This window comes from Lissotriton helveticus, chromosome 3_1 (assembly GCF_964261635.1).
Source record: "Lissotriton helveticus chromosome 3_1, aLisHel1.1, whole genome shotgun sequence".
Classification (NCBI taxonomy): Eukaryota; Metazoa; Chordata; class Amphibia; order Caudata; family Salamandridae; genus Lissotriton; species Lissotriton helveticus.
The window spans coordinates 2,068,649,931-2,068,669,151 of NC_136061.1; the positions used below are offsets into that span (position 1 = coordinate 2,068,649,931).

The 19,221-nt window shown below is 46.9% G+C and overlaps 1 protein-coding gene across 1 annotated transcript in view; it reads left to right on the forward strand.

The window, feature by feature from the left end:
- Positions 1-5,064: 5,064 nt before the first annotated feature.
- ABHD2 (abhydrolase domain containing 2, acylglycerol lipase) overlaps positions 5,065-19,221 on the forward strand; it is a 420,974-nt gene continuing 406,817 nt past the window's right edge. The window contains exon 1 of the mRNA XM_078683196.1: positions 5,065-5,459. The gene's annotated coding sequence lies outside the window, so the exon portion shown is untranslated. The remainder of the gene's footprint in view (positions 5,460-19,221) is intronic.

Sequence of the window (19,221 nt, forward strand, 5' to 3'; positions counted from 1 at the left end):
GCATCAACATACACAGAGGGAAAACCAAGATCCTGAAGGCTAACATGGCCAGCGCAACTGTAGTCACTCTTGCAGGTGATGCACTGGAAAAGGTTGACGCCTTCACCTACCTGGGCAGTGTCATAGACAGGCACAGCAACACAGACGCCAACGTCAAGGCACGAATCGGCAAAGCAAAGGCTGCCTCCATTCAGCTAAAAAAGATCTGGAGCTCCAGTGACCTAACATTAAAAACCAAGAGCTTTTAAACACCAATATAATATTGGTCCTTCTGTATGGAGCAGAAACTTGGAGGACAACAGTGAGCACCATCATCAAAGTCCAGGCCTTCATCAACACCTGTCTGAGGAAAATTCTCCAAATCCGCTGGGCAAACCCCATCAACAACAACTACCTATGGCAGCCGACTTTACACCTCCCTGTTCATGAAGAAATCATGAAAAGACGCTGGAGCTGGATAGCCCACACCCTCTGCAAGCCCACATCAAACATCACCAGACAAGCCCTTACCTGGAACCCTCAAGGGGAAAAGGAAAAGAGGAAGGCCAAGAAACACCTGAAAGACATGGCTTGGTAGTTCGGACTGGACTGTTCCCATGAGGCACAGGGTCAGAGCTGATTTGCATATAGCCAGTGTCTAACCCAGGGTGGTGTGGAGTTCAAAAAAACTATGGATTTAGGCCCAGATCCTTGTACTGGGGTGAATGTATGACATTGTTCTACATTCTGTCCATCAACTGTATTTTTTGCAATTTTAACCCCGAGTGGGCTGAGTATGCTCAGACGTGAGTCCCAGGCTCTCCACACCACTGGAGTCAAGCTATCCAGGCTGATGAAGGCTGATAGCCAGAAACCGGTCCTTGGATGATTGATTCCGGTCTGGGAAAGACATGGCTTGGTAGTTCGGACTGGACTGTTCCCATGAGGCACAGGGTCAGAGCTGATTTGCATATAGCCAGTGTCTCACACAGGGTGGTGTGGAGTGCAAAAAAACGATGGATTTAGGCTCAGATCCTTGTACTGGGGTGAATGTATGACATTGTTCTACATTCTGTCCATCAACTGTATTTTTTGCAATTTTCACCCCGAGTGGGCTGGTGTCATGCCCCGACTTCCCTACAACACTGTACCTTTAAAGCTACCACTATTTAAGACACCAAGACCCACAGAACGACGCTTTACGTTCTTGCGTCTAGCTCCCTCCGTTGTGGGTTCCGTCCCGTTTCTGAATTGCCTGACTTCCGGTTTGGTGAATTTGCTTCCGTCTACGCTGGTGGAGTGATTCCTGCCCTCTCGTCCTTTTTGATGAGCTTCGGCTTTCATTGCTCCTTCAGTATTGTTGGTGGTTAGCTCTCGTCTCTCTCCGTGACGTCAGCTTATGTGGCGGTTACAGTTTTTGCTGTAGCGTGTTATTTCCCCTTTCCTTGAGTCCCGCCCGGCGGCCGGGTTCTTCTCCGCCATCCGGCTGGGCTCAGCCTCTGTTCCCCTCGCATCCTCGCGTGCTCCGCCCGGCGGCCGGGCTTGGTCTCCGCCGTCCGGCTGGGCTCCTGTACAGTTCTCATGTAGTTTAGTTAGGTTCCCTTCTCCTCCCTCCTTGTTTCTTCCTGGTGCTTCGCCTGGCAGCTTGTTCTCCGCCATCCGGCTGGGCACTGCGAAGGTGGTTTCATCATCCCTCACTATTTGCTGGATTCCCTGTGCACGTCTTCATTTCACCCATTCCTTGGCCAACTTCAGATGTATTCTGGGTTCTTGCGTGGACCTGAGTGTGGTGCATATTTCAGGCGTCTCTACACAGAATCACGGTAACAGCGCTGTGCGCTGCATTTAGATATATATATATGTTGATTTTGTGACTATTGTTGAAGACCTGAATGTATGTTTTGTTTGATAGATTTTAATGCAACGTTCAGTGGTGTTGACTCCAGATCCTTACAATATCCATAGGAATATTGGACGTCTACCAGAGGCCTACTAAAAACATACAGAGTGAGAGTTCACACATTAGATTCTTGACACTTACCAGCGCAGGGTCAGAAGAAGTCATTTACCATTGTTTTGTCTGTCACCTTTGTAATAGCTCAAGACGAACACCTTATTTTATCCTACTTATCAGTTCTGCAATACGAGCAAACAAATGTGGTATGTAGTGATCAAAAATATAATATAAGAAAGGTGTATATGTATATTGTGTTTACTCTAAGATAGACTGTATTCTTATCTTCCTTTCCAGCCTACCTGTTGCCCAGTATCCACTCTGAGTTGTCACACATCCACTCTGAAGACCATCACCAAGCTCCACTATTTCTCCCCCAACCTTTCCTTGTTTTGTCTCCCTGTTTTCCCCTGGCGAGCCTTTCGATACTCTAGTGTTTGATAGAGTCGGAAGGCCGTAGGGGAAGGCTGAGGATTACTCTTCGGATTCCTGACGTTCCTTCGGAACCAGTTTGGAAATCATTACAGCTGGGTATGCTCAGAAGTGAGTCGCAGGCTCTCCACACCACTGGAGTCAAGCTATCCAGGCTGATGAAGGCTGATAGCCAGAAACCGGTCCTTGGATGCTTGATTCCGGTCTGGGAAAGACATGGCTTGGTAGTTCGGACTGGACTGTTCCCGTGAGGCACAGGGTCAGAGCTGATTTGCATATAGCCAGTGTCTAACCCAGGGTGGTGTGGAGTGCAAAAAAACGATGGATTTAGGCCCAGATCCTTGTACTGGGGTGAATGTATGACATTGTTCTACATTCTGTCCATCAACTGTATTTTTTGCAATTTACACCCCGAGTGGGCTGGGTATGCTCAGACATGAGTCCCAGGCTCTCCACGCCACTGGAGTCAAGCTATCCAGGCTGATGAAGGCTGATAGCCAGAAACCGGTCCTTGGATGCTTGATTCCGGTCTGGGAAAGACATGGCTTGGTAGTTCCGACTGGACTGTTCCCATGAGGCACAGGGTCAGAGCTGATTTGCATATAGCCAGTGTCTAACCCAGAGTGGTGTGGAGTGCAAAAAAAATGATGGATTTAGGCCCAGATCCTTGTACTGGGGTGAATGTATGACATTGTTCTACATTCTGTCCATCAACTGTATTTTTTGCAATTTTCACCCCGAGTGGGCTGGGTATGCTCAGACGTGAGTCCCAGGCTCTCCACACCACTGGAGTCAAGCTATCCAGGCTGATGAAGGCTGATAGCCAGAAACCGGTCCTTGGATGCTTGATTCCGGTCTGGGAAAGACATGGCTTGGTAGTTCGGACTGGACTGTTCCCATGAGGCACAGGGTCAGAGCTGATTTGCATATAGCCAGTGTCTAACCCAGGGTGGTGTGGAGTGCAAAAAAACGATGGATTTAGGCCCAGATCCTTGTACTGGGATGAATGTATGACATTGTTCTACATTCTGTCCATCAACTGTATATTTTGCAATTTTCACCCCGAGTGGGCTGGGTATGCTCAGACGTGAGTCCCAGGCTCTCCACACCACTGGAGTCAAGCTATCCAGGCTGATGAAGGCTGATAGCCAGAAACCGGTCCTTGGATGCTTGATTCCGGTCTGGGAAAGACATGGCTTGGTAGTTCGGACTGGACTGTTCCCATGAGGCACAGGGTCAGAGCTGATTTGCATATAGCCAGTGTCTAACCCAGGGTGGTGTGGAGTGCAAAAAAACAATGGATTTAGGCCCAGATCCTTGTACTGGGGTGAATGTATGACATTGTTCTGCATTCTGTCCATCAACTGTATTTTTTGCAATTTTCACCCCGAGTGGGCTGGGTATACTCAGACGTGAGTCCCGGCTCTCCACACCACTGGAGTCAAGCTATCCAGGCTGATGAAGGTTGATAGCCAGAAACCGGTCCTTGGATGCTTGATTCCGGTCTGGGAAAGACATGGCTTGGTAGTTCGGACTGGACTGTTCCCTTGAGGCACATGGTCAGAGCTGATTTGCATATAGCCAGTGTGTAACCCAGGGTGGTGTGGAGTGCATAAAAACGATGTATTTAGGCCCAGATCCTTGTACTGGGGTGAATGTATGACATTGTTCTACATTCTGTCCATCAACTGTATTTTTTGCAAGAAACACCTGGCATGGAGGCCTCTAAGCTGACTGCAAGGAGATGAGTTACACACCTGGAGTAAGATTGAAAGGAAAGCACAAGAAAGCGATGGCCAGAAAGTCCTGGTTCATGACCCATACCCCAGGAGGGGTATAAGGCATAGGTGAGTAAGTGTTGAGTATTGGGGAATAGTGTATTGATAGTGTTATAAGATCCCAGCATGAGACTTGGAAAGCACTGTGAATACGTAAGTCAGCCTAAAATGTGCCACATTTCACATTTGGCTGTAGAATGTACTCTGGTGCGCATGCAAAAACGCTCTAGTAACTTTGGACCAAGTTTGCACTACATACTATTTTTTTTTAAACTTCATAAACTGCACTGAACGCATGGAACTGCCACACAAGGCAATCGGAACACCTGAAAGCTGTGAAAAACGCTGATCTGGTTGAAGCAGAAGTCAGACGAGGCTACTTCACCTGTTCTGACGCGGGAGTTGAGTGGTCACTAAACGTGGTTGATTCTTATGCAGTATTTGCACAACCTGCCATGGATGTGACGTATAAACATTATTTTATACCTTGACACTAACATATTGTGGGCTCAATAAGGCATGTCGGTGAGTCATGCTCTTCTACTTCAAACGGAACCCATTCGCGCTAAACTTGGTGAGACTAGATTAGAAAAAATTGGGTTTTGTAATTTGTTCACTTGTAATTTTCTCCTCACGTATCAGTTCTGTTCCTATTGTGAAGCACTCTGACACCTTCGGGTAAAGCCCGCGCTATATAAAAACGCATAAAATAAATAAAAAATAAAAAAACAGCACGGGATTCTTGTAACATATGCACTGACACAAGGACACGGGCGTAGCTTCAGCACTCTCGCGTCAACGGCAGTAAAGCTTACTTTGTTAGAGGCGGGCTTTAAATGAGTGGCGGAAAGGCTGCCCAATTGTAAAGCTTTTCCGGGAACATTCTAAAGGGGGCGGGGATATGATCAGTATCTTTAAAGAGAAAAAATCCGTTAAGTGGTTTGATGCCCGACCAATGAACGAATGATTACCGGAAAGCGGAATATGTGACTACAGGCCAATCGTTGCTCTCAGATTTAGACCGGCGTTTTCATTAGCTAATAGAGATACGATGCTGGGCGTGACGCCACCCGGCCGGTTTGTTGTGTGACAGAAGGAGGAAGCGGCCTACAGACTAGAAGAAAGTGTTCCAGAGGGCCGGGCTGGGTTGAGGCGGTGCTGATCCTTAGCTTCCCGCGTCCCTCACCCATGGGAGGTCCGAGCCTGGCACCATCAACGAGGGCGGCCCAGCTGTTGTGAGGCGGAGGCTGGACGAAGAGCGGCAGGTGCGAAAAAAAGCGGAAGGGGCTCCGAGCGAGACCAGACCCTCGGGACAGGTAGGTGTGCTACCGGTTATCTCTTACGGACAGTCGCAGCTCTCTTCTCAGTCCAGTGGCTGGGTCTGCGGTGTGTTGTATTCGCAGTTAGGTCGTGTCCATATTTGAGCTGCGCGCTGCCTGTCACGACCTGCCAGGAACAGCTTCCGTTTTCAGGATGTGCTCAGAACCTACCCCATATAATACGATTTTATAATATGAGATTGCTCTACGTAGTGCTGGGATCTTTAAAGCCTGAGGGATGCTTAACTTTGGAAGCCCTGCAAAAGATGTGATTTTTGTTTGACTTCACACAGCCCCCCCCCCACCCCAAGCATTAATTGGAATTTAGAAGTGCAGTGAAAAAGCGTGGGTGGGCCATGATGATGAATGCAGTTGGTGAGGTAGCGAATGCATGGTGAGGTCAATTGAGAAGTTAGCCAGAACGAGGTTGGGCAGTGAGAGAGAAGAGAAGCGCGGTAGAGACGGGTGGAGTAAATAGTGGTAAGGTTTTGATAGGTCTGAAAGGGGTAGAGATAGGTGAGGGACGGATAGAGCGATAGAGAAGTAAGTTAAAAAGAGAAAGGAGGTTGAAGTAGATGGAAGAGACCTACAGGAAGGTGGAATTGAAATTGCAGCGTAGTGCAGCGAGAGAGGGGAGGTAGAAAGAAGTGATAGAGAGGTAGATGAGAAAAAATTATGTTGAGATTAATAGCAAGAATGATGAGGTTGTAAGAGCGAGGGGGAGACAGGTGGGGCTTTAAAAAGTGTATTGAGAGGTGAGGTAGATAAAGAGATGGGGAGTAGTGACTTATTGAGAGAGGTGAGTAGACATAGGCCTGGTAGAGGGGTTTGCGATAGATACGAGGAAGGCACATAGAGATGTAGCAATTTGTAAGGAGAGGTATAAACTAATATTCAGGTAGAAGGTGAGGTTAAATAAGAAGACTGACAGAAAGTGTCTGAGAGTAAGGTGTACGATTGGACTGGCTAAACATGTAAGCTTCAAAGAAGCATCCATGCCCAGCTGTCAAATCCAAAATGAATCTGTTGTTTTTATCTACACTATTAGGGGACTTTTGACTATCGCCATCACTTTACCAAGGGGCCCCTGGGAAGGTGGAGCTCTGGGCAGGTGCCCACTTTGCCATTGCCTTAACATTGCTCTGGATGAATCTTCCTCTCACCTCAACATAATCTATCTCTACCTCCTCCCTCCCCATTTTCTTTCTCCACTTTGCCATCGTCTCAATGTGCATCATCCCCCACTCTGTGCCTTGCCCTTCTATCATATTCTGCCATACCCATCGGTCTTTCCAGTTCACTGTTCTCATTCTCTCCGCCCCATAGTGGCTCTCTCTGTTAATCACTATCCAACCTCTGTCTCTCTCTCTCTCTCTCTCTCTCTCTCTCTCTCTCTCTCTCTCTCTCTCTCTCTCTCTCTCTCTCTCTCTCTCTCTCTCTCTCTCTCTCTCTCTCTCTCTGCTTCTCTCTCTGCTTCTCTCTCTCTCTCTCTGCTTCTCTCTCTCTCTCTCTCTCTCTCTCTGCTTCTCTCTCTCTCTCTCTGCTTCTCTCTCTCTCTCTCTCTCTGCTTCTCTCTCTCTCTCTCTCTCTGCTTCTCTCTCTCTCTCTCTCTCTCTCTCTCTCTCTCTCTCTCTCTCTCTGCTTCTCTTTTCTCGGCTTGTCTCCTGCCTTCCACCTCACAACCCGTCTGCATTGATTTAAACTCTTTCCACCTCATCCTCAACTCATGGCTTCTCATCCTCTTCTGTCACCCTCCTCTTTACTGCTGCTGTCTATGTGGTAACGTTTGTGTGTGTGTAAAGGAAACTTGAACTATCACTATACAAGCCAAATAAATGCGCTTGTGTGAGTGCAGTCTGACTTTACACTCATGTTGCCTTGTACCTACTTTCTTAGGGTGACTCAAACTTTCTCTCGTCCATGATGTATTTTCATTTTGTTAGTGAAACTTGACTCAAGGATTTCACTTTAGAAAAGTCCAAACGTTTGGCATTGGCAGTTTTTTTTTCATACAGCGCAACACGTTAGGAATAGAGCCAAAGGAGGAAGAAAAGAAATCCTGCACGATTACAGCCACCACCCCCACTGACTCATGTCCCCAGATAAGTAGCCCAAGGAATTGATGTTGATCATTAAAGTTAAACAATTAGGTTAAGAAAGCAAGGCTCATGCGAATCATTGAGAGGAATCAAATGCTTGTGAATTGGCTTTGGATGGGACACTGGGCAACATTGGAAGGACTAGCCCCACCCCGCTAGAACAGAGCCTTGATGGGAGGCTCTGCAGTCAAGTAGTAGTAGGTGGCCCTGGCACAAGGGGCTGCCTAGGATGATGGGCCAGAGGTGGCCTCAGTAGCAACTGTGAAACATTGGTGGGTTTCGGTGGTGAGCATGGAGTATCAGTAGGGGGACTATAGTGGATGGGCTTTATTGTGGTTGAAATTTGGGAACATTGTTTAGTGGGGTGGGTTTGGAGGCAAGTGGGGCATTAGCAATACTTGCAACAAGAGATATGTTTAGTACTGATTAAGTACAAAAGCAATAGTATCGGTGTTTGTGCACATAGGACATTTGTGGTGACCTGCCTGTTATACATTGTAAGTCATGCTCGTGAAGTGTCCAAGAGGGTTTTGAATGGAGAATGTACAGGAAGGGCTTTTTGACATGTGGATGTTCCTTGGCAGTTGGTAGGTTGGTATGAGTTGTCTGTGTTAGTTTTAACGGACACAGGTTTCCTTATTGTCAATAAACATGAAGCTGAATCTTCACTGAAGTCTCCAGTGAGTCATGAGAGAGGAGTACAACATTTTGGCAACAGGAAGGGGTAGCCAGACACCAGTGTCCTGATATGGCAGAGGAATCCTGTGTTGCGGGCCCCCACCAGTGTGGTTGGCCCCTTTAGCTTTCGTTGTGCATTCGCGGCTGTGCTCTAGTGACCGTGAGCCATTGTCACTGAGGACGATTTGTTTTTCAGACTAATGTTTTTTTTTTTAAAGTACGGCCTACCGGGCCTGCCTCAGAGCATTTCTTTGAAAGCGAGCGCTCCACACGGCCCTGGCTGGTGCTCATGCGTAAATATACTGAGGAGACTCCGGGAGCGCTGGTTTAAGTGCTCTACGACTTAGCGCACGCTACTGGCAAGCTACCAGCAAATCTGGAGTGTCTATTGGCCCTCATTGGTCACCCGCCTGACACATTTCTTTTACATCAGGGACTGCAAGGACGTTATCTTACCGTAGTGTGCAGCCTCCTCAAGTCGTGGCCATGCTCTCTTGCTCATTTAGTGTTGTCCTGTTGTAATCTATTTGTTGGGTTAATACATCCTCCCCATTGTTCTTCCTTGCTGCTCGGCCAGTGGTGAGGTCATTTGGAATGCTGAGAGTGTTTGTTCTTAACCCGTTTGCTGCTTTGAACGTTCCGCGCAATGCGGAACGTTCTATTAAGCAGGCGGGGCCACGTCGGCCTACGGATGTGCGCAGCACTACCGAGGTAGTGCTCGTGACGGCCATTGGCCGACAGCAGCAGCAAACTGGTTAAAGACGGATCAGTTGGAGTGGATGGGCTGAGCAGCAAGGAGGCTGCTCCTGGTGGGGCATTACTGGATCTTACAATCTTCCTGTAACGGAAGAGGTAACTTGAATAAATCCATAAACTTTACCTACATGACCTGCCTACATATCATCTCTCAATTTAACACTGGTGACGAGCGGAAAAGACCCATGTGTGAATGGAAATTTAATGCAGGACCACAAGAGCTCTGAAATGTCACTGGTGTAATCAAGGTAATATGTGACCATAGAGTTCCAAGACTAGAAAAACATTCATAAGCACTGACATCTAGTGGTTCTTCTTCTTTTCTGCATTGGACTTATATTAACCCGACATCTAGTGGTTCTTCTTCTTTTCTGCATTGGACTTATATTAACCCCTTCCATGCTCATGACGAGCTCAGCTCGTCATGCAGTACACTGCTCGTGTGCTCATGACGAGCTGAGCTCGTCATGAACAATGGGAAAAAATGAGAGCCAGCACCTAGGGGGAAATCCTGTAGCATTGATGGTGTTAAGGGACGAAGACAGCAGTGTTTTGTCTTTGTTTTTGTGCATGTGAATACTCAAACTGTTAAAACATTGTCTTCTACGCTGTGAAGGCCATCATGAGCATCAGCCAGTCTGTGGTTGTGCCACCATAGTTTTTAATGCAGCAATGTGTCCAGCCCATTGAATGGGAAGATTGGGTGGGAAAATTTGAGAATTGTTTGTTGCACTAGAAGCAACAAATTATTCGCCCTTCAGGAAGAGAGCATTATTGACTGGGTGTCTGTTCTCAGAAGGTCAACAAGTCTTTAAAAACTTACTACAACTGTGTGAGGAAAAAGGTAACGTGATGGAGGATGTTTATAAAGAAGCAAGTGTTTCACCAGAACATTGTCATGCACTGCCACAAATTCTACACTCAGACGCAGAAGTCGAATAAATGGATGGATGAATTTGTGGCCAGGCTGAGAGAGTTTACCAAAAGGGGCAAGTTTCGGCCCACGACAGAGGAGCTTATTAAGGACCAACTTATTTTTCAGTTTAGCATTGTAGAAATAAGAAAATGCAAGAGTGTCTTTGGGCTGCAAGTAATCCAACATTAAAGGATGGTATCTAGATAGCTAAAGTGGTGAAGGAATCAGAGAAATGCATGATGAAGATGCAAAAGTTGTATGGTAAAAGCACCCCATAGGTAACCGAGGTAGATCGTGATTGAGTTTGTGGCCATAGAAGGAAGAAGTCGGAGGTCTCTAGATTGAGGAGTCTAAAGGGAGATCGCGTCCCAGAGCTGAATTCTGGATGGATGGCGAGAACCAGGCCTTGATGGTTGATTCTGGTTCCCTCCATTCCATCATACCCAAACATTTGTATGACTCTTTAAGGGCGGAGAGAGTGTTACTTTCCACTGATGTTGTTTTGAAGTTACCAAGGGGCCCGTATTGGAGTGATTGGTTATGTCAGTGCCAGAATTGAGTTCAGGGATCGTCACACTCAAGGGAAAGTTTATGTAGCTAGTGAGGGTCCACCAATTCTGGGCTGGTCTCCCCAGTATGATTTGGAAATAGTGGTAAATCCATGTGCGACTGATCAAGTGATGAATGTTTATGATGAATGTGTGCTTTGCTGGAACAATTTAAACCAATATTTCAAAACAAGTTGTGTTTGGCCAAAGACTATGAACACAAAATAGTGTTGGAAAAGGATGCCATCTCAATAAGGGAAATGGCTAGGAAGGTGCAGGTTGCAGTACAGTCTGAGGTCAAGAAAATAATTGATCAATTATGGGGTTATTGAACTCGTGGAGGCCACCCAATGGCTATCTCCTGTCATGATCACAAAGAAAGCTGATGGTTCATTAAGGTTGTGTGTTGACCTTCGCAGTTTGAACCAGTGTTGTTTTCATGGATCACTTTCCACTGCTAATATCAATATCACAGAGTTAGTCTTCTTGTTGGCTGGGGACAGTGCCTACTGTCAGTTCATGTTACACCCAGACTCGAAACATTTAATTGCTTTTGTCACCACAGAGGGAGTTTTCCAGTTCAACAGACTGCCGTTTGGCTTGTCCTCCATGGCAAGCTTTTACCAAAGACTCATTTCAAATGTGTTGTCAGAGTTCAGTAATGTGGTCTTCTTTCAAAACGGCATATTGATCTTTGGGAATAGTATTGACACACACAATAACACATTACACAAAGTTTTTTTCTCGATTACTGGATGCAGGACTTCCCCTACCGGAAAAGAAATGTAAATTCTTGGTGTGCAAGGTTGAGTATTTGGAGTACCTCATTTCAGGGGAAGGGGTGAGACCCAAAATTAGTCTGGTGAGTGTCCTATTAAATGCAGAGACACATGATGATAAGGACATGTTGCGTTCGTTCATGGGTCTGGTGAAATATTACTCTAAGTTCTTAAGAGATTTGGCAAGCAAATCAGAACCTTTGAGAGAGTTGCTCAGGAAGGGGAGGAAATTTGAGTGGGGAAGTATTCAGAAGAAAGCCTTTGATCAAATCAAGGATGAAATCTCGAATGCCAACATTTTGGATCCATTTCAATGTAACTTGAAGACCGTACTGACTGTAGATGCAAGCGCTGTTGGCTTAGGAGGTGTTCTCTCCCAGTTTCATAGGAAGGGGAAAGGACTGTAGCCTTTGCGCCCCGTTCACTGAAAGATGGAGGGAGGAATTACTCGGTCACTGAGTGGTAGATTTTGGCTGCTTCAAGGGCTACCAATCACTTCCGAAATTCTATTTGTGGTTTGAAGGTTACTTTCAGGTCAGATCATAAACCTTTGCTTAAGGTATTGTGACCAAATTGAACCAAGAATTGTTCTGGGCGTTTAGCTAGGTTGGTGGTCAAGATGCAAGATTGTGATTGTACAGTAAAGTTTCTTCCCAGTTGGAAGAATAAGATGGTGGACTGCCTATCACGGCTGCCAGTTAAGCTTGTGGTTGAGGGTGACTTGGATACTGAAGAGGTATTTGTGAATGTAGAAGATGTGGCGGATAAGGTGTGTGACGCTGTTTCAATAGAGGAATGGACGGATCCATGAATGAGGATGAGTACCTCAAGGCGTTGAAGAAAATGATTAAGTGAGGTGTTTAGAAGGAGAGGCCATATTCTGATGCCATCAGACCATATCATAAAGTGGCTGAGAAATTAACTTTGAGTGGAGACAGACTTATTGTGAGGGGTGAAAGATTCATACCTCTAGCAGCGATGAGGAACACGTTAGGTGCATGAGGGTCATGTGGGACTAACTTTTACTCTGAAAAGATTGAAGGAAAGTTTTTGCTGGCCCAAGATGGATTTGGATGGCAAGCTTTGGGTGCAGAGGTGCGTGGATTGCAAAAATTCAGAGAGGAGGCCGAAAGTAGCAGTGGGTATAAAAGACAGTCCTCAATTTGCCAGAGGCGGATTCAGTTTGGGAGAATATTATCCTAGATTTTATTGGTCGTTTTGAGTTTTTCCCTGACCATGAAAGATTTGCTGCTGTTTTAGTAGATGCCAAATCGAGATAGTTTGAAGTGGTGTTTTTGAGGAATGTGAACATTAAATCCACCATTGCCATTCTAGGGGATATTTTTAGGAAAGAGGGTGTACCTGCCAAACTGGTTACTGACAATGGCACGCAGCTCATATTGTGTGAATTGAAGAAATGTCTGGATGGTGTTGGAGCGAAGCACGTGTGTACATCACTGTACAATTTGCAAGCAAATGGTCAAGTGGAAAGGGTGAATAGATTGATCAAAGAGACCATGGAGTTCGCCAGTAAGGCATGTTTGAGGGTGCAGAGTGTAGTAAAGTATATGTTGTCGGCGTATTGTACCACTCCCAATGCTGCCACAGAGGAAACGCCCTTCGAGTTGATGAGGAGTAGGAAACTAGGAACCAAATTAGTTCCTTCATGGTTGTGTGAGGGTTGCAGTGACCAAGCGGTAAAAAAGGAGGATATTCCTCTACCGGCAGGCATGGTTGGTGTGAAACTGGGTGAAGGTTAAGCCTGGTCGGTAAGACCTGGTTTGTCAAAATTTTGGGGTCCCCACAAAGTGAAGATTGTGGTCCACAATTGATTGAGATTGGATAATGGTCAGATTTTGAACCTGAGAAGAGTTGCTCTGTTTCAGGAGGGAGGTGATGCCCAATCAATGTACTTGAAGAGCGCGCTACTTACTCGCGAGGGTCTCAAGGCGCTGAGGGGAGGGGAGGGGGTGGGGGGGGGGGTGCTGCTACTGCTTGAAGAGCCAGGTCTTGAGGAGTCTTCTGAAGGCGAGTAGGTCTTGGATCTGCCGTATGTGGGTAGGGAGGGTGTTCCAGGTCTTGGCGGCAAGGTAGGAGAAGGATCTGCTGCCAGAGGTTGTTCGTTGGATGCGGGGAACAGCGGCGAGGCTGACGGAGTGGAGCTGGCGGGTGGGGGTGTAGAAGCTGAGTCTGCTGTTAAGGTAGGCTGGTCCGGTGTTGTGGAGTGCTTTGTGAGCGTGGATGAGGAGCTTGAAGGTGATCCTCTTGTCGACGGGGAGCCAGTGTAGGTCAGTCAGGCGGAGGCGTTTTGGATGCGTTGTAGTCGTCGTAGATGTTTGGCTGGGATTCCTGCGTAGAGTACGTTGCCGTAGTCCAACCTGCTGCTGATGAGGGCCTGTGTCACCGTTCTTCTTGTTTCGGTCGGGATCCACTTGTAGATCCTGCGGAGCATACGGAGGGTGTTGTAGCAGGAGGAGGAGACGGCGTTGACCTGCTTGGCCATGGAGAGGGAGGAGTCGAGGATGAATCCTAGGTTGCGTGCATGGTCGGTGGGTGTTGGTGCTGTTCCCAGTGTGGTCGGCCACCAGTAGTCGTTCCCAGTCTGAGGGGGTAGGTCCGAGGATGAGTACCTCCATTTTGTCTGAGTTCAGCTTCAGACTGTTGCTCCTCATCCAGTCGGCGATAGCTTTCATTACCTCGTGGAGGTTGGTTTTGGCGATGTGGTGGTCCTTGGTGAGGGAGAGGATGAGCTGGGTGTCGTCGGCGTAGGAGATGATGTTGAGGTCGTGCTGGCAGGCCACTTGTGTGAGGGGGGCCATGTAGATGTTAAACGGCTGAGGGATGAGCCCTGGGGGACGCCGCAGATGATGTCGGTGGCTTCGGATCAGAATGGTGGGAGGCGGACGCTCTGGATTCTGCCGGAGAGGAAGGACGTGGTCCAGTCAAGGGCCTTCTCTTGGATTCCGGCTTCTAGGAGGCGTGTTTTTAGAGTGTGATGGCAGACCGTGTCGAAGGCGGCCGACAAGTCCAGGAGGATGAGGGCCGATGTTTCGCCGTTGTCTAGTAGGCGCCTGATGTCGTCTGTGGCAGCGATGAGGGAGGGCCGTCTCAGTGCTGTGGTTTCGTCTGAATCCGGACTGGGATGGGTCCAGGATTTTGTTGTCTTCTAGGTGGCGGGTCAATCACCTGTTGACGATTTTAACAATTACCTTTGCTGGGAACGGGAGCAGGGAGATGGGCCGGAAGTTCTTGAGGTTTTTGGGGTACACCTTGGGCTTCTTGAGGAAGACGTTGATTTCGGCGTGCTTCCAGCTTTCCGGGAATGTTGCTGTTTCGAAGGAGATGTTGATGACCTTCCGTAGTTGGGGTGCGATGGCTGCGTCTACTTTGTTGAATACGTGGTGTGGACACGGGTCTGACGGAGATCCTGAGTGGATGGAGTTTATGCCCATTCTGACAGTATAAAGGTTCCAGGTTGTGTTCAGGGTGGATGATGGCAATTTTCAAGCTACTGCAGCGAAATTATCAGAGAAGATCAGGCTGCTGAAAAGTGCTGTGATGTGGTTGTTAGTCAAATGATGGTAATATGGTGTCCTAGATCTCCATGTTGGCTAGGAGATTTTGTGTGTAGGTAGTTTGGGTTGTGGTGTTTTTGTTTTTTTGGGGGTGGGGGTAGGTTGTGTTAGCCGTGCATTATGTATGATTAGTGTGCTTCCCAATCCATGCTGGTAGTTCCTCATATGTCTGTTTGTTGCCATTTTTGTGTGCCATTTTTGTGTGTTAAGTATTGCAGTGATTGAATGGAAGTGGAGTGCAGTGATTGAAAGGAAATGGATGTATTATACTGTGTAAGTTATGTTAGAAACTGTTTTCATGGTGATGTCTCTAATGTGGTTTGAATGGAGAGTGTAGAGGAGGGGCTTTGTGACCTGGGGATGTTCCAGGGCGGTTTGTTTGGATGAGGCATATAAGTTCTCGGTGGGTGGCTTAACGAACACAGGCTTCCTTACTGCTGATAAACATGAAGCTGAATCTTCACTGAAGTTTTCTGGGGTAAAAGAGAGGAGTACAACATGCCACATTATCAGTTTTAGTGCGTGGTGGTCCTAGCTTGCGTGGCATCAGCCTATGATGTCTTAGCCACATAGGGCATTATTATTTGAGAGTCTGGCTCCAGAGTGTTGGCTGTTCTATGCATGATTTATATTATAACTCGATCTGGGCTGAAGGGGATGTTGGTTGAGATTTCCAGCTCCGATGCTTTGGTGGTTGGTGTCATGAGGGTTGTTAAAGGTAGTACAGGACAGATGGATTTTACATGTGATCCAGAACACAGACTAGGAGTAGAGTTGTGAGCACAAAGGATATTATCAGTGAGCTTCTGCCTCATAGAAGTTAGCTAAGAGCTTGAGCATTGGGGTGTCAGCTGGAGGTGGGGAAATGGAACCACAGAGCGTAATTGGACAGAGCTTTGAACTCCTGAAATGAGTTAGTGGGATTCATGGTTGTGTGGAAGGACACTTCTGTGAAAGGTTGCAAGGGTAAGGAGGGGAGCACAAGGGTGTGGCGTTCTACACCTGGGGAAATAATTGTAAAAGGAGTCATGAGGTCTTAGAGGGGTGTATGTGGGCTTTGAGGTCTTCCCCACCAATGGCATTTTATCTAGTTATTTTCTTACTTAATTTGTTCTCGTCGTGTCATGACCTAGAGAAAACATGGATGAGTTGCTTGTTCTTGGTTCTGTATGGGCATATCCTTCTTTCAAGATGCTCCTCTTGTAAAGCTCTGAAGCACAGGTTTATGCTTGCGAGAGGTATTTTGCAGGAGAAGGGAGGGACATATAAAGGGCATGTGTGGAGAGACGGTCCTATATGGGAAGGCACAGGCAGCATCTTGTGAGTTGTGATTGGGTGCTTGAGTTGGTTTGCTTGTAAGGAAGGGTCTTATACGGTTGGGTAATTTAGTGTGAAATCTTGACTTTGAGAATTATTGCAGTTGTAGGGTGAGTGCAGATTATCTCACAAGTTTTTATTTATTTATTTTTTACACTTGTATGGCGCACAGTTACCCAAAAAGGGTTTCCTGGCGCCGATGACCAATAGTTGAACAGTGGTATGAGATGAGCATAACGAGTTATTTCTGGAAAAGCCAAGTCTTTATGTTCTTCCTAAACCTGGCATAGTTTTCTTCTTTATGATTGTAAGGGGGGAGTGTGTTCCAGAGAATAGGCCCTAGGACAGAGAAGGATCTTCCTCCCACTCTTGCCAGTCTGAACCTGGGGACCACAAAGTTTGCTGCGGTTAGAGAGCGCAAATTCCTTCCTGGTATGTAGGGAGTAGCCAGTGATTGCAGGTATTCTGGTGCCGTTCCGGATTTAATCCTGAACATGTAGCTCAGGGCTTTGAACCTAATGCGGTTTTCCACCCTGAGCCAATGCAGGTCATTCAGGTGCTTCGACACACTGGCCGTTTTTGGAATTCTGCACAAGAGTCTTGCAGCTGAATTATGGACAAGTTGTAACCGTTTAATGACTGCCTGGTTAGAGCCCAGGTAAAGAATGTTGCCGTAGTCAAGACGGGATGTTATAAGTGCATTGACTACGGTCTTTTGAGTAGCAAGGGGCAGCATCCATAGGATTCTTTTCAGCCACTTTATAATGGTGAAACAAATGCCTGCCACTTTGTTGGCCTGTTGTTTCATGGATAGGGCGTTGTCGATGATAACTCCTAGGTTTCTTACCTGGGTTGCAGGAGTGGGGAGGTTTCCTAACTCTGAGGGCCAGTGGGAAGAGTTCCATAGATCTTTATTTTTCCCCAAAAGGAGAACCTCGGTTTTGTCACCGTTTTGTTTCAGCTGGTTGATGGACATCCAGCTGAAGATTTTTTGGAGCCCCTGTCTGAGGAGGGATGGAACTTGAGGGTTAGAGTCTGACAGTGAAAAGATGATCTGGGAGTCATCAGAGTAGGTCATGAGGGTAAGTCCTACGCTATCGGCTAAGTCAGCTAAGGGTCTGAGGTAAAGGTTGAAAAACAATGGACTCAGAATGGAGCCCTAAGGTACACCATGTGGGGCACTGAACGTATCAGAACAGGCGAGGGAAGATGTGATCTGGAACGTCCTGTGTGTCAGGAAGGACTCGATCCATTTTAGTGCATCACCACAAATACCATTTCTCCCAAGTGTGGCCAGGAGTTTGTTGTGTGAGATGGTGTCAAAAGCCGCACTCCGGTCTAATAGAATGAGTGCGACTGTTTGACCCTCATCTAGGAGTTTCCTGACGTTTTCAGTTACTCCCAGCAGGGCAGTTTCGGTGGAAAATCCCGCTCTAAAACCCGACTGTGAAGGGTGAAGGAGGGTATTTTCTTCGGTGAAAAGAGTGAGGGCAGAATGAATGTGTCTTTCCATGAGTTTGGAAAAGACTGGGAGAAGAGATATGGGTCGATAATTTGCTAGTATTTCAGGGTTGGCTGAAGGTTTTTTAAAAGTGGAGCAACCATCGCGTGTTTCCAGAGTGAAGGAACTGTGGAAAGTTGAAGAGAGGAATTTAACGTGTCAGCTATGATGGTCAGGGATGGGATATCGATCTGTTTCAAGACACTAACGGGTAATGGATCCCGAGGGGAACCCGATTTAATGGTTTTGAGGGAGGATTTAAGTGAGTCCACGGTTATGGGAGGCCAGTGTTCTAAGATGTTTATTTCGGCCAACCTTGGGTGGATGTCCTCTTGTAAGCCACTCGCGGAGGTGTTCGAATTAATGTCAAGGATAATCCTATCAATTTTTTCGGTGAAGAAAGAGGCAAGGTCTTGGCCTTGTTTAGTGTTTAGGGGGCGGGTTGTTGCGGTCGTTTGTGCACCCGCAAGGTCTTTAACCGTGTTAAAGAGTGTTCTTGCCTTATTGGGAGCAGTGTTTATAGTATTTGCTACATAAAGGGCTCTGGCCTTAATGCAAGCAGAGTGATATACATTTCTGGCTTTATGATAAATCGATTTCTTTTCTTGTGTATAGTCCTTTCGCCACAGTCTTTCAAGGGATTTGCACTTTGATTTTTCGATTTTTAAGAGCTCGTTAAACCAGGGGGCTGGGGGGCGGTGAACATTCCTTTTTGCATGAGATGAAGGAAGACCTCCATCTGCTGCATTTTTCAGCCATGAATGTGTTGCATCAGCAATACTTTCCATATCCAGGGCTGGGGTAGGGGGTTTAATGGCCAGAGTTTGGTTTAGTTTTTCAGCATCAAGTAGCTTCCAGTTTCTCATGGAAGTGGCAGGCCAGGCCGTATTAGTTTGAGGGAGTGCTGGAAGTGTTAGGCAGAAGTGAATGAGATGGTGGTCTGACCAGCAGATGGGACTGGTTTTAAGCCATTTTAATTCGGGAATATTAGAAAAAATGGGGTCGAACAGGTGTCCTGCCTTATGAGTGGGTCCCGAATTGAGTAATGTTACGTTGAGTGCTGCTAGGTCCTCCAGTAGGTTACTGCATGCCATATTTGTAGGATCGTCAAAGTGTAGATTTAAATCTCCAATTAGAGTGAAATTTTTGGAGTCAACATGAAAAGGAGTAATATGGTTTGCCAGGTTGGCCGCCCAAGTGTTGGCATTCCCGGGGGGCCTATATATTAGGAAGCCAGAGAGCGTGAAGTTAGGGTTTAGGGTGATTTAAAAAAAATGCCGCTTCACATTCAGGGATATTGACTGGCTCCAGACTACAGATGAGTTCTTTACGGAAGATGATAGCGATACCCCGCCTACTTTACCCTCTCTATCTTTCCTTGCAATGGCATAGTTTAAAGGGAGAGCGGTTGCTATGTCCGGGCCCGCGCTTTCGTGCAGCCAAGTTTCCGTTAAGAATAGGACACTGGGTTTATAGTCAAATAGCAAGTTAAAGATGTCTAGTTTGTGCTGCGGTAAAGATCTGCAGTTTACGCTGTAGAATGAGAAATCACGAGATGCATGTTTAGGCTGCTGGGACTGCGTTAGTTTG